The sequence below is a fragment of the Somniosus microcephalus genome, unplaced genomic scaffold (genome assembly GCF_052327205.1).
Source record: "Somniosus microcephalus isolate GS21.2 unplaced genomic scaffold, FLI_Smic_1.0 unresolved_chr4, whole genome shotgun sequence".
NCBI lineage: Eukaryota > Metazoa > Chordata > Chondrichthyes > Squaliformes > Somniosidae > Somniosus > Somniosus microcephalus.
The window spans coordinates 10,908,490-10,922,382 of record NW_028225182.1 but is presented as its reverse complement, the minus strand read 5'-3'; positions in this window follow the sequence as shown (position 1 = coordinate 10,922,382).

Genomic DNA, 13,893 nt, shown 5'->3' with positions numbered 1-13,893 from the left:
AGGCATCCTTGCTCCTGTACTCGAATCCTCTCGCTACGAAGGCCAACATACCATTTGCCTGCTTAACCGCCTGCTGCACCTGCATGCTTACCTTCAGCGACTGGTGCACAAGGACACCCAGGCTTGCGAACCGTGTGCGCCCCTGAGATCCATGGGCCTTTATGCAGGCGTATGCCAGCAGGCCCAGGGCAGCAAGAGTCCGAAGGTCTGGAGACACCAGGTAAGTCGTATTGTTTTTTAGATTCAGAGGCGTTAGCCAGCGGCGAGTTTCCGATCGCATTTTCCAGGCCGATTGTATTTCAGGAGTCTGCTTTAAAATGTTCATTGCTTATGTCACCAGGAATCTGGGGCAACTTTTGTTTAATTTAATGGGACCAGTTATTGCACAGGATAAAATTTTCTGGAACACATAATTTCTGCAGTTGTGGCCGAACCAGTGTTTTATAAAGGTTCATCATAACTTCCTTGCTTTTGTACTCTGCGCCTTTATTTATAAAGCCCCGGATTCTGCAAGCTTTTTTAACTGATTTCTCAACCTGTCCTGCCACATTGAACGATTTGTATACATACACCCCCAGGTCTCTCTGTTCCTGCAACCACTTTGGAAATGTATCCTTTAGTTTATATTGCCTCTCCTCATTCTTCCGACCAAAATGTATCAATTTGCACTTTTCTGTTTTTAACTTCATCTGCCACATGTCCGCCCATTCCACCAGCCGATCCATGTCCACTTGGAGTCTATCACTACACTCCTCACTGCTCACTATACTTCCAAGTTTTGTATCACCTGCAAATTTTGAAATTGTGCCCTGGACACCTAACTCCAAATGATTAATATATGTCAAGAAGGGCCGTGGTCCTATTACCGACCCCTGGGGAACGCCACTGTGTACATTCCTGCATTCAGAGAAACAACAGTTTAGCACTACTCTCTGTTTCCTGTCATTTAGCCAATTTGACATCCATGCCACTGTCCCTTTTATTCCATGGGCTTCAGCTTTGCTGGCAAGCCTGTTACGTGGCACGTTATCAAATGCCTTTTGGAAGTCCATGTCCACCACATCAACTGCATTTCCCTCATCAACCCTCTCTTTCACCTCATCAAAAAATGCAATCAATTTGGGAAAAGACGATTTGCGTTTAACAAATCCGAGCAGACTTTCCTTAATTAATCCACACTTGTCCAAGTGACTGGTCATTTTGTGCAGGGTTACACTTTCTAAAAGCTTCCTCACTACCGACGTTAAGCTGACTGGCGTGTAGTTGCTGGGTTGAACCTTATACACTTTTTTCAACAAGGGTGTAACATTTGCGATTCTCCAGGCGTCTGGCACCACCCCATATTAAATGAGTATTGGAAGATTATGGTCAGTACCTCCGTAATTCCCACCTTTACTCCCCTCAGCATCCTAGGATGCATTTCAACTGGTCCTGGTACAGCCAGCTTTCTAGTACCTCCTCTTTATCAATTTTTATCCCATCCAATATTCAACTACAGCTCATTAACTGTAGCAGTGGGCCCGGGCGGCGCTTCAGTAGGCTGTTCGAAAAGACAAAGTCACTGTCTCGGTCTTAAGTGCTCTGCTCATCAAGAACAACCACACAAATAAAATGGTTTTACAATGCTTACCTCATATCTCCAGTCAAATTTATCAGTTGGCTCGTTGGTATGATTCTCGCTTCGGGGTTATTGGTTGAAACTTGCGAGAGATCCCGGACGAGCCGTTTTTTTGCCCGCGAATTATGAACTTGCTGTTCGAACTTTTGCAAAAAATAACACTGGCTTTGATTTAGGGAGCTAGGTGAAGGATTAAAGAGCAGGACCTCAAGGGTTGTAATCTCTGGATTACTCCCGGTGCCACGTGCTAGTAAGTATAGGAATAGGAAGATAGAACAGATGAATGCGTGGCTAAAGGGATGGTGCAGGGGGGAGGGCTTTAGTTTCCTGGATCACTGGGTCTGCTTCTGGGAAAGGTGGGATTTGTACAAGTCGGACGGTTTACACCTGAACCAGAGGGGAACCAATATCATTGCGGGGAGGTTTGCTAGCACTGCTGGGGGGGGGTTTAAACTAACTTGGCAGGGGGATGCGGTACAGAGTGGAGCTATAGTAGGGGGTGATTTACAGCCAAATACAGAGGGAAAAACAAGTCAGCTGGGAAGGCAAAGCAAATATGTGAAGGCAAAAGAGAATATGGCAGGGCTGGAAGGCATTTATTTTAATGCAAGGAGTCTTGCAAATAAGGTGGATGAACTGAAGTTGTTGTTGAACACATGGGAGTACGATATTGTTGCTATCACGGAGACATGGTTGAGGGAGGGTCAGGACTGGCAGCTCAATATTCCGGGGTATAGAATCTTCAGGCGAGACAGAGGGGGGTGTAAAAGGGGAGGGGCTGTTGCAATATTAATTAAGGAGTCAATTACTGCTGTAAGGAGGGATGATATATTAGCGGGTTCCTCTAATGAGGCCATATGGGTAGAACTTAAAAACAAAAAGGGGGCAAGCACTTTGCTGGGAGTGTACTATAGGCCCCCAAACAGTCAGGGGGAGATAGAGGAACAGATATGTAGGCAAATCTCAGAAAAGTGCGAAAATAATAGGGTAATAATAGTGGGGGATTTCAACTTCCCCAATATAAATTGGGATAGTCAGAGTGTGAAAGGCTTAGAGGGTGCAGAATTCTTAAAGTGCATCCAGGAGAGCTTTTTGAGCGAACATGTAGAAAGTCCTACAAGAGAGGGGGCGGTACTGGACCTAATTCTGGGGAATGTAGCCGGGCAAGTGGTGGAAGTGTCAGTAGGAGAGCATTTTGGCGACAGTGACCACAATTCGGTGAGATTTAAGGTCGTCATGGAAAAAGACAAAGACGGCCCGGAAATTGGGGGAAGGCCGATTTTAATATGATAAGGCAGGATCTGGCCAAATTGGACTGGGAGCAGCTACTTATAGGAAAATCCGCATCAAAACAGTGGGAGACTTTCAGAAGGGAAATAGAGAGAGTACAACGCCAACATGTTCCTGTAAAGGTCAAGGGTGGGACCAACAAGCAAAGGGAACCTTGGATGACAAGGGATATACAAAAATGCTTTAGAAATAAAAGGGGGGCTTTTGGCAGTTACAAAAGACTAAAGACGGAGTAAGTCCTAGAGGAGTATAAAAAATGCAGGGGCATATTTAAAAAAGAAATTAGGAGGGCGAGGAGGGATCATGAAATAACACTGGCGAGCAAAATAAAGGAAAATCCTAAGATGTTTTATAAGTATATTAAGGGCAAGAGGATAACCAGGGAAAGGGTAGGGCCCATTAGGGACCAAAGTGGCAATCTGTGTGTAGAGCCAGATGATGTAGGCGGGGTTTTAAATGAATTTTTTGCATCTGTGTTCACTATGGAGAAAGACGATGCAGACATAGAAATCGGGCAAGGGGGCTGTGACATACTTGAACATATTAGCATCGAGAGGGAGGAGGTGCTAGCGGTTTTAGCAGGCCAAAAAGTGGATAAATCCCCAGGCCCAGACGAGATGTATCCCAGGCTGCTGTGGGAGGCAAAGGATGAGATTGCAGAGGCTCTGACACAAATTTTCAGAACCTCTCTGGCCACAGGGGATGTACCAGAGGACTGGAGAACAGCTAACGTAGTACCATTATTCAAGAAGGGTAGCAGGGATAAACCAGGGAATTACAGGCCAGTGAGCCTAACATCTGTGGTAGGGAAATTATTGGAAAAAATTCTGAGGGACAAAATTAGTCTCCACTTGGAGAGGCAAGGATTAATCGGGGATAGTCAGCATGGCTTTGTCAAGGGTAAATCATGTCTGACAAAACAGATTGAATTTTTCGAGGGGGTGACTAGGGGGGTGGATGAGGGAAATGCTGTGGATGTGGTTTACATGGACTTCAGTAAAGCTTTTGACAAAGTCCCGCATAGGAGACTGGTCAAGAAGGTAAGAGCCCATGGGATCCAGGGTGCCTTGGCGCGTTGGATCATAAACTGGCTGAGTGGCAGGAGGCAGAGGGTGATGGTCGAAGGTTGCTTTTGTGACTGGAAGCCTGTGTCCAGTGTGGTACCTCAGGGATCGGTGCTGGGTCCCTTGTTGTTTGTGATCTACATAAATGATTTGGATGAGAATGTAAAAGGTATGATCAGTAAGTTCGCAGATGACACGAAAATTGGTGGGGTGGTAAATTGTGAGGAGGAAAGCCTCAGGCTACAGGACGATATAAACGGGTTGGTCAGATGGGCGGAAAAGTGGCAAATGGAATTTAACCCTGAAAAGTGCGAGGTGATGCATTTTGGACGGACAAATAAGGCAAGGGAATACACAATGAGTGGTAGGACCCTAGGAAGTACAGAGGGTCAGAGGGACCTTGGTGTACTTGTACATAGATCCCTGAAGGCAGCGGAACAGGTAGATAAGGTGGTTAAAAAGGCATATGGGATACTTGCCTTCATTAGCCGAGGCATAGAATATAAGAGCAGGGAGGTTATGATGGAGCTGTACAAAACGCTGGTGAGGCCACAGCTGGAGTACTGTGTGCAGTTCTGGTCGCCTCACTATAGGAAGGATGTGATTGCTTTGGAGAGGGTGCAGAGAAGATTCACCAGGATGTTACCTGGGATGGAGCGCCTCAGCTATGAAGAGAGGCTGAACAGGCTGGGGTTGTTTTCCTTGGAGCAAAGAAGGCTGAGGGGGGACCTGATTGAGGTGTACAAAATGATGAGGGGCATAGATAGGGTAGACAAAGAGGAACTTTTCCCCTTAGTAGGGGGGTCAATAACAAGGGGGCATAGATTCAGGGTAAGGGGCAGGAGATTTAGAGGGGATTTGAGGAGGAACTTTTTCACCCAGAGGGTGGTTGGAATGTGGAACTCAATGCCTGAAAGGGTGGTAGAGGCAGGAACCCTCACAACATTCAAGAAGCATTTGGATGAGCACTTGAAATGCCATTGCATACAAGGCTATGGACCAAATGCTGGAAAATGGGATTAGACTGGACAGGGATGGATGGGCGGCGCAGACACGATGGGCCGAAGGGCCTCTTTCTGTGCTGTAAAACTCTATGACTCTATGACTCTATGATACAGAGCTTTTCACGAACTCAGGACGTCCCAAAGCGCTTTAAGCCCATTGAAGTCCCTTGAAGTAATGTGGGGAAAGATGTGCCCAAATCACCCCCACATGAATCTCAACTCTTTGGGAAGGAGATCGGTGCAAAGACTCAGGCGCCTAAATGATGTGAACTTTCTTTGAATGAGTTCTGCTTGTAACTGCACTCGAGCTTGAAACATCTCCTGGGCTTCCATCTCACGGGAGCAGAGTGTGGTCGCTGCGCAGCGGTTAGCAAGTCGGTGACGAGCTTTGGGTTGAGAGGCATCGCTTTCAATCTATGAAATTTCACCAAGGCCCAGAGAAAAGAAATGCTGAATGGAACAGTCCCTGTGAGCGATGGATTGAAGGGGACGGCGCTCCGAGCACAGCTGGAGAACGCGCAGTGCAGTAAAAGTGTTCACAGCATTAAATGTCAGATTTATTAATCCCGCAATAATTAGACATATAATTAACAACAGCTCTTAAACAAATCTTTGAGAATTTTAGCCGAGGATCTCCAACACGTTATAGTTCCGAGTTCGATATACAAGTTAATCAAACCTTTATCGAATTCTAAAGTATCTGTTCCAAACATTTGATATCTTTTCCTTACCTCTACTACGTGACAATTTGCACGTTTAATAGTGTAACCTAACACAACTGCCCACCTTCTGATGGAAGGTTTTCGACCGGAAACGATAAATCTGCTTCTCTCTCCACAGCTGCTGCCTGACCTGTTGAGTGTTTCCAGCACTTTCTATTTTTATTACCCGACCTTGTTACCAGAGTATCACTTCCCTTATCTCCTTACCACACTCCTTCCTTACATGTAGCATTGTGCGACAAACAGGCTCCATTCGCACAACGGGATGTTCTGCTTTAGGCATTCATTGGAACTATAAGGGGAACCAGTGGAGGCAGCATATTTGGATTTCCAAAAGGCATTCGATAAGGAAACACGTAAAAGCTTGTTACACAAGATAAGGGCTCATGGGACAGGAGGTAATTTATTAGCAAGAATAGAGGATTGGTTAACGAACAGAAAATAGAGAGCAAGAATTATCGGGTGATTTTCAGATTGGCAGGCTGTAACTAGTGAGGTGCCGCAAGGATCAAGTGCGCATGCTTCAGCTATTTACAGTCGATATTACTGACTTAGATGAAGGGACAGAGTGTAATGTATCCAAGTTTTCTGAAGATCCAAAGCTAGGTGGGAAAGTAAGTTGTGAGAAGGACACAAAGAGCCTACAATGGGATATAGACAGATTAAGTGAGTGGGCGGGCAATAAGATGGCAGATGGAATATAATGTAGGGAAATGTGAGGTTATTCACTTTGGTAGGAAGAATAGACAAACAGAATATTTTTAAATGGTGCAAAGCTATTAATTCTTTCGTTCTGCAAATGAAAGTTATGGGGTAAGTAATGGTAATTTATACAATTCTAATTTTTTCAAATCAGCTGAATGTAGTCAATTTCATCAGGTTGTGATTTAAAATCTGTTATAAAAGTCACTTTCCTGGCCAGGAATCGAAACCGTGTGGCGGAGGTGAAAGGACTGGTTTTCTGAATCATTTAAAGGTGATCGCTATGAGCAGCATAAGTTTAAAATCACGGCCTTGATGTGACATGTGTGAAATCCCATGCCTTGGCAAACGACTCGAACTCTTTTGATTTATATTGGCGGCCATTGTCTGAGACTAAAGTCTCTACCATGCCATGCCTGGCAAAGGCTGCCTTTAGCGTGTGGATCAGAGCTGCAGATGTGGTGCTGTGAAGCTTGTCCAGTTCAAAAAATCTGCTGTTGTAATCAACAGTCACTATGTAGTCCTCGTTGTTCCATGTGAACAGATCAATTGCCGCGACCTGCAGGGGCCTGTCTGGGATATGGTGAGGTATCATGGGCTCTTTGACATTTGATGGGCGGCGTTCGAGACAAATGGAACATTTTCCGACAATGTCCTCAATATGTTTGCACATTCCGGGCCAAAACATAATGTCACGTGCTCTTTGTTTGCATTTTTCCATGCCCATATGTCCAGCATGAATTTCTGTCAACATCTCTTCTCTGATACTGGTAGGAGTGATGATTTTCTCCCCTTTGAAGACGATTCTGTTGATTTGTGACAGTTTGTCTCTGTGGTTCCAGAATTCAGATATGCTCTGAGGGCATTTCCTCCTTTCCTCAGGCCATCCTTCATGTATGACTTTGCTCAGCAGTGTGAGTTGTGCATCTTTCTCTGTTTCTGCTCGGATCTCCTTCAGTTTTGAGTCACTCACAGGTTAGCTGTTGTACACCATGTGCAGCTGCACATCCATGCATTCACTGAAGCTGCTGTCCTGGTAGCTAAGAGACTTTCTGGAGAGCGTGTCTGCGACAGGAATGTCTTTGCCTGGACGGTGAATGATTGTGAAGTCATACTTCAGTAGCTGAAGGATCATTCTCTGTAGCCTTGGTGGGGCTGTGGCTAGTGGTTTCCTCATGATTGACTCGAGGGGCTTGTGGTCGGATTCCACAATGACTTGTCGACCATAGTCGTACTGGTGGAAATGCTTACATCCAAAGAGAATTGCATATAACTCTTTCTCGATTTGAGCACAGTTGATTTCACTGTCTGTGAGAGATCTGGAAGCGTAGCCAATGGGCTTTCCTTCTTGCAGTAATACAGTGCCTAGTCCATGCTTTGACACGTCCACTTGTAGTCTGAGCTCTTTGTTGGGGTCGAAGTAGGCAAGAACTGGTACTGGTTCTCTGGTGATTAGGTCTTTCATTTTCTGAAATGCTGTGTCATGTTGTTTGTCCCACAGGAACTCATTGGATTGTTTGAGCAACTGACGCATGGGTGCGTTGATTTCGGAGAGACTCGAGGCAAAGTTGGCTAAGTAGTTAACCATGCCTAGTACTGTCTCTAGCTCTGCGTGGTTCATTTGGCGTGTAGAGGAATAATAGTGGGGGATTTCAACTTCCCCAATATTAATTGGGATAGTCAGAGTGTGAAAGGCTTAGAGGGTGCAGAATTCTTAAAGTGCATCCAGGAGAGCTTTTTGAGCCAACATGTAGAAAGTCCTACAAGAGAGGGGGCGGTACTGGACCTAATTCTAGGGAATGTAGCCGGGCAAGTGGTGGAAGTGTCAGTAGGAGAGCATTTTGGCGACAGTGACCATAATTCGGTGAGATTTAAGGTGGTCATGGAAAAAGACAAAGACGGCCCGGAAATAAGGGTTCTAAATTGGGGGAAGGCCGATTTTAATATGATTTTAATATGATAAGGCAGGATAAGGCCAAAGTGGACTGGAAGCAGCTACTTATAGGAAAATCCACATCAAAACAGTGGGAGACTTTCAGAAGGGAGATAGAGAGAGCACAACGCCAACATGTTCCTTTAAAGGTGAAAGGTGGGACCAACAAGCAAAGGGAACCTTGGATGACAAGGGATATACAAAAATGCATCAAGGAAAAAAAGGGGGATTTTGGCAATTACAAAAGACTAAAGACAGAGGAAGCCCTAGAGGAGTATAAAAAGTGCAGGGGCATACTTAAAAGAGAAATTAGGAGGGCGAGGAGTGGCCATGAAATAACACTGGTGAGCAAAATAAAGGAAAATCCTAAGATGTTTTATAAGTATATTAAGGGCAAGAGGATAACCAGGGAAAGGGTAGTGCCGATTACGGACAAAAGTGGCAATCTGTGTGTAGAGCCAGGTTAAATCATGTCTGACAAATCTGATTGAATTTTTCGAGGGGGTGACTAGTTGTGTGGATGAGGGAAATGCTGTGGATGTGGTTTACATGGACTTCAGTAAAGCTTTTGACAAAGTCCCGCATAGGAGACTGGTCAAGAAGGTAAGAGCCCATGGGATCCAGGGTGCCTTGGTGCATTGGATCCTAAACTGGCTGAGTGGCAGGAGGCAGAGAGTGATGGTCGAAGGTTGCTTTTGTGACTGGAAGCCTGTGTCCAGTGGGGTACCTCAGGGATCGGTGCTGGGTCCCTTGCTGTTTCTGATCTACATAAATGATTTGGATGAGAATGTAAAAGGTATGATCAGTAAGTTCGCAGATGACACGAAAATTGGTGGGGTGGTAAATTGCGTGGAGGAAAGCCTCAGGCTACAGGACGATATAAACGGGTTGGTCAGATGGGCGGTAAAGTGGCAAATGGAATTTAACCCTGAAAAGTGCGAGGTGATGCATTTTGGACGGACAAATAAGGCAAGGGAATACACAATGAGTGGTAGGACCCTAGACAGTACAGAGGGTCAGAGGGACCTTGGTGTACATGTACATAGATCCCTGAAGGCAGCGGAACAGGTAGATAAGGTGTTTAAAAAGGCATATGGGATACTTGCCTTCATTAACCGAGACATAGAATATAAGAGCAGGGAGATTATGATGGAGTTGTACAAACCGCTGGTGAGGCCACAGCTGGAGTATTGTGTGCAGTTCTGGTCGCCTCACTATTGGAAGGATGTGATTGCTTTGGAGAGGGTGCAGAGAAGATCCACCAGGATGTTACCTGGGATGGAGTACCTCAGCTATGAAGAAAGGCTAAACAGGCTGGGGTTGTTTTCCTTGGAGCATTGAAGGCTGAGGGGGGACCCGATTGAGGTGTACAAAATGATGAGGGGCATAGATAGGGTAGATAAAGAGGAACTTTTCCCCTTAGTAGGGGGGTCAATAACAAGGGGGCATAGATTCAGGGTAAGGGGCAGGATATTTAGAGGTGATTTGAGGAGGAACTTTTTCACCCAGAGGGTGGTTGGAATCTGGAACTCACTGCCTGAAAGGGTGGTAGAGGCAGGAACCCTCACAACATTCAAAAAGCATTTGGATGAGCACTTGAAATGCCATTGCATACAAGGCTATGGACCAAATGCTGGAAAATGGGATTAGACTGGACAGGGATTGATGGACGGCGCAGACACGATGGGCCGAAGGGCCTCTTTCTGTGCTGTAAAACTCTATGACTCTATGACTTTATGATCTGGAGTCAGGCGCGCTACCGTTGCGCCACGAGGTCTCGACAACTTTCGTTGTGTATTCAGGTTCATATATACAAAAGTATCATACCTGGTCCGTGGTGGTCGAATGACACTCATCTGCTTTCGATTCACAATCAAGGAATTCATCTTGACATAAGGTTTGGGAACAGTGCATTGCAGAAAGATAATTCAAGTCTGTGAGACGAGTAATAATTGCTTTAATCTTGGTTAATAAATCCATTACTTTCTGTTACAGATTTCGGTTACAGACGCTCTTTGCGTGACATTTTTTGTAAAGGGCAGCGGGGGAGAAGGACTGAGAGCATTCAATGTGGGACCGAAGGTGTTTAAAGTGAGGCAACACATTGCCAATCCGCACAGAGCGCGTTAACTGACTCAGGACCACTCTGCTGCTGCTACAGAACCGGTGGTTTCCACATTGTAGCGGTTATCAGGTTCGAGCCCGGGTGGAAACATATATGTTTTAAACTTGCTGTGGCGAAAAACTAGAGGCGAATTTATTCTCCTGTCAAATGGGCCACAGCGGCTTCTACCTTTTCTTTAATTGCTCTTTATTTCACTTCACTGAGTTAGATATATTACTTAAGGCTAAAGGGATCAAGGGATATGGGGAGAAGGCAGGGACAGGGTACTGAATGTGAATGATCAGCCATGATCTCATTGAATGACGGAGCAGGCTCCCAGTACCGACCCCTGGGGAAAACCACTGTGTACCTTCCTGCAGTCAGAGAAACAACAGTTCAGCACTACTCTCTGTTTCCTGTCACTTAGCCAATTTGAGATCCATGCTGTCCCTTTTATTACATGGGCTTCAGCTTTGCCGGCAAGCCTGTTACGTGGCACTTTATCAAATGCCTTTTGGATGTCCATGTCCACCAAATCAAATTAATTTCCCTCATCGACCCTCTCTTTCACCTCATCAAAAAATTCAATCAAGTTGGGAAAAGATGAGTTGCGTTTAACAAATCCGAGCAGACTTTCCTTAATTAATCCACACTTGTCCAAGTGACTGGTCATTTTGTGCAGGGTTATCCTTTCTAAAAGCTTCCTCACTACCGACGTTAAGCTGACTGGCGTGTATTTGCTGGGTTGAACCTTATACACTTTTTTCAACAAGGGTGTAACATTTGCAATTCTCCAGACGTCTGGCACCACCCCATATCCAATGAGTATTGGAAGATTATGGTCAGTACCTCCGTAATTCCCACCATTACTCCCCTCAGCATCCTAGGATGCATTTGAACTGGTCCTGGTACAGCCAGCTTTCTAGTACCTCCTCTTTATCAATTTTTATCCCATCCAATATTCAACACAGCTCATTAACTGTAGCAGTGGGCCCGGGCGGCGCTTCAGTAGACAGTTCGAAAAGGCAAAGTCACTGTCTCGGTCTTAAGTGCTCTGCTCATCAAGAACAACCACACAAACAAAATGGTTTTACAATGCTTACCTCTTATCTCCAGTCAAATTTATCAGTTGGCTCGTTGGTATGATTCTCGCTTCGGGGTTACTGGTTGAAACTTGCGAGAGATCCCGGACGAGCCCTTATTTTGCCCGCGAATTATGAACTTGCTGTTCGAACTTCTGGAAAAAACAACACTGGCTTTGATACAGAGCTTTTCACGAATTCAGGACGTCCCAAAGGGCTTTAGCCCCATTGAAGTCCCTTTGAAGTGTTGTAATGTTGGGGAAAATGTGCCAAAATCACCCCCACATTAATCTCAACTCTTTGGGAAGGAGTTCGGTGCATAGACTCAGGCGCCTCAATGATGTGGACTTTCTTTGAATTAATTCTGCTTTTAACTGCACTCGAGCTTACAATTAAGTTAAGGCTGCGAAGTTACACACTGAGCTGATGCTGACGCCGATCAAAGGATGAGAAACCGCTCAATATAAAGGATGAGCTCACAAACATCAGGCACAGTGCAGTCTGGTCAACGTCAAGCCCCTCCTTTCTTATTCAGAGACATGAGCGGTAGTCAGACGCCACAAACCTTTTGCAAAAGTTCGAACAGCAAGTTCATAATTCGCGGGCAAAGTAAGGGCTCGTCCGGGATCTCTCGCAAGTTTCAACCAATAACCCCGAAGCGAGAATCATACCAAACTAGCGAACTGATAAATTTGACTAGAGGTAAGCATTGTAAAACCATTTTGTTTGTGTGGTTGTTCTTGATGAGCAGAGCACTTAAGACCGAGACAGTGACTTTGTCTTTTCGAACTGTCTACTGAAGCGCCGCCCGGGCCCACTGCTACAGTTAATGAGCTGTGTTGAATATTGGATGGGATAAAAATTGATAAAGAGGAGGTACGAGAAAGCTGGCTGTACCAGGACCAGTTGAAATGCATCCGAGGATGTTGAGGGGAGTAAAGGTGGGAATTACGGAGGTGCTGACCATAATCTTCCGTCGGGTAATTGAACCCCGGTCTCCCACGTGACAGGCGAGGATACTTGCCACTATACCAACGAGGAACTGAAAACTGCAGTATTTGATCAGAACTAGAATGGACCTGTGAACAGAGTGAGAAAGAGACAGAAGGGACAGACAGACAGAGAGAGAGACAGGGACAAAGAGAGAGGCAGAGACAAAGAGAGAGACAGATAGAGACAAAGAAAGAGAGACAAGCACAAAGAGCGAATGGTCCCAGGGATGAGTTGACTTCAGTTATGTTGAGAGACTGAGAAGCTGGAATTGTTTCCTGCAGAAGGTTAAGAGGAAATTTAATCGAGGTTTTTAAATTTACAAGATGTTTTGATAAGAGTAAATAAGCAGAATCTGTTTCCAGTGGCAGGAGGGTCGGTAACTGGAGGAGACTAATTGAACCTAACCGGCAAAAGTACCAGAGGGGAGATGAGTTTCTTTTTACCACAGCCAGTTGCTGTGATCGGGAATGCGCTGCCTGAAAGGGCGGTGGAGCAGACGGAATAGTAACTTTCCAAAGTGAATTGAATAAATAATTGTAAAGGAGAAATTTGCAGGACTATGGGGAAAAGTTGTGGAGTGGAACTATTTGAAGAGCTCTTTCAAAGTGCCAGTGCAGACTCAATGGGCTGCATGGCCTCCTTCTGTACCGTATCATCTATGATCCTATGAATCTATGATTTAAAATTCAAATTGAATGTTTTGAAATATAAATGTAACATTTTAAAACGTAACAAAATTTACCTAAACGAATTTTAAATGTAAGTATATGTTTATATCACTTTAAAAATATATTTTAATATTGATTTTAACCCTTACGATGGTAAAAGAAAGCCTTATGCCAGCTATTATCAGGTGTAAGGGTTTCCTGGGCATTCGCTGGACAGTAGTTAGCCCAACTCTGTGACAGCAAAAGTGATGTCGGAGCGGTTGCGGTGAATCTGTCAAAGCGAAACTTGACAGATCGCAAATTCTGGGCGTGCGGATACCTGGCACTTGTGTAGTCGTTCGGAAGGTGTACAATAGCCTATGCTGTGCATTCGCTGTAGGAAGCACCGTAAAATCCGGGCCATGGTGTAAAATAAGATATGCATAACAGTTCATCACATAGAAAGCACAATATATGTTAGTGAAGTACCTTTAGCATTTATGTCATTCTGTAAATTAAGATTATCGGTTAATTAATAATAATAAAGACAATTTTCCAGGTTAGATGCGTGTTAGAGTTGAAACAAAATTAGTTTAACTTAATAAAAAACTGTTATAAAAATGACTTCCCTGACCGGGAATTGAACCCGGACAGTAAGAGTGCCGAATTCTAATCATGAGACTGCCAGGGAACACTGAAGTAAAGTGACGCAATAATCATAATTAGAATGAGTC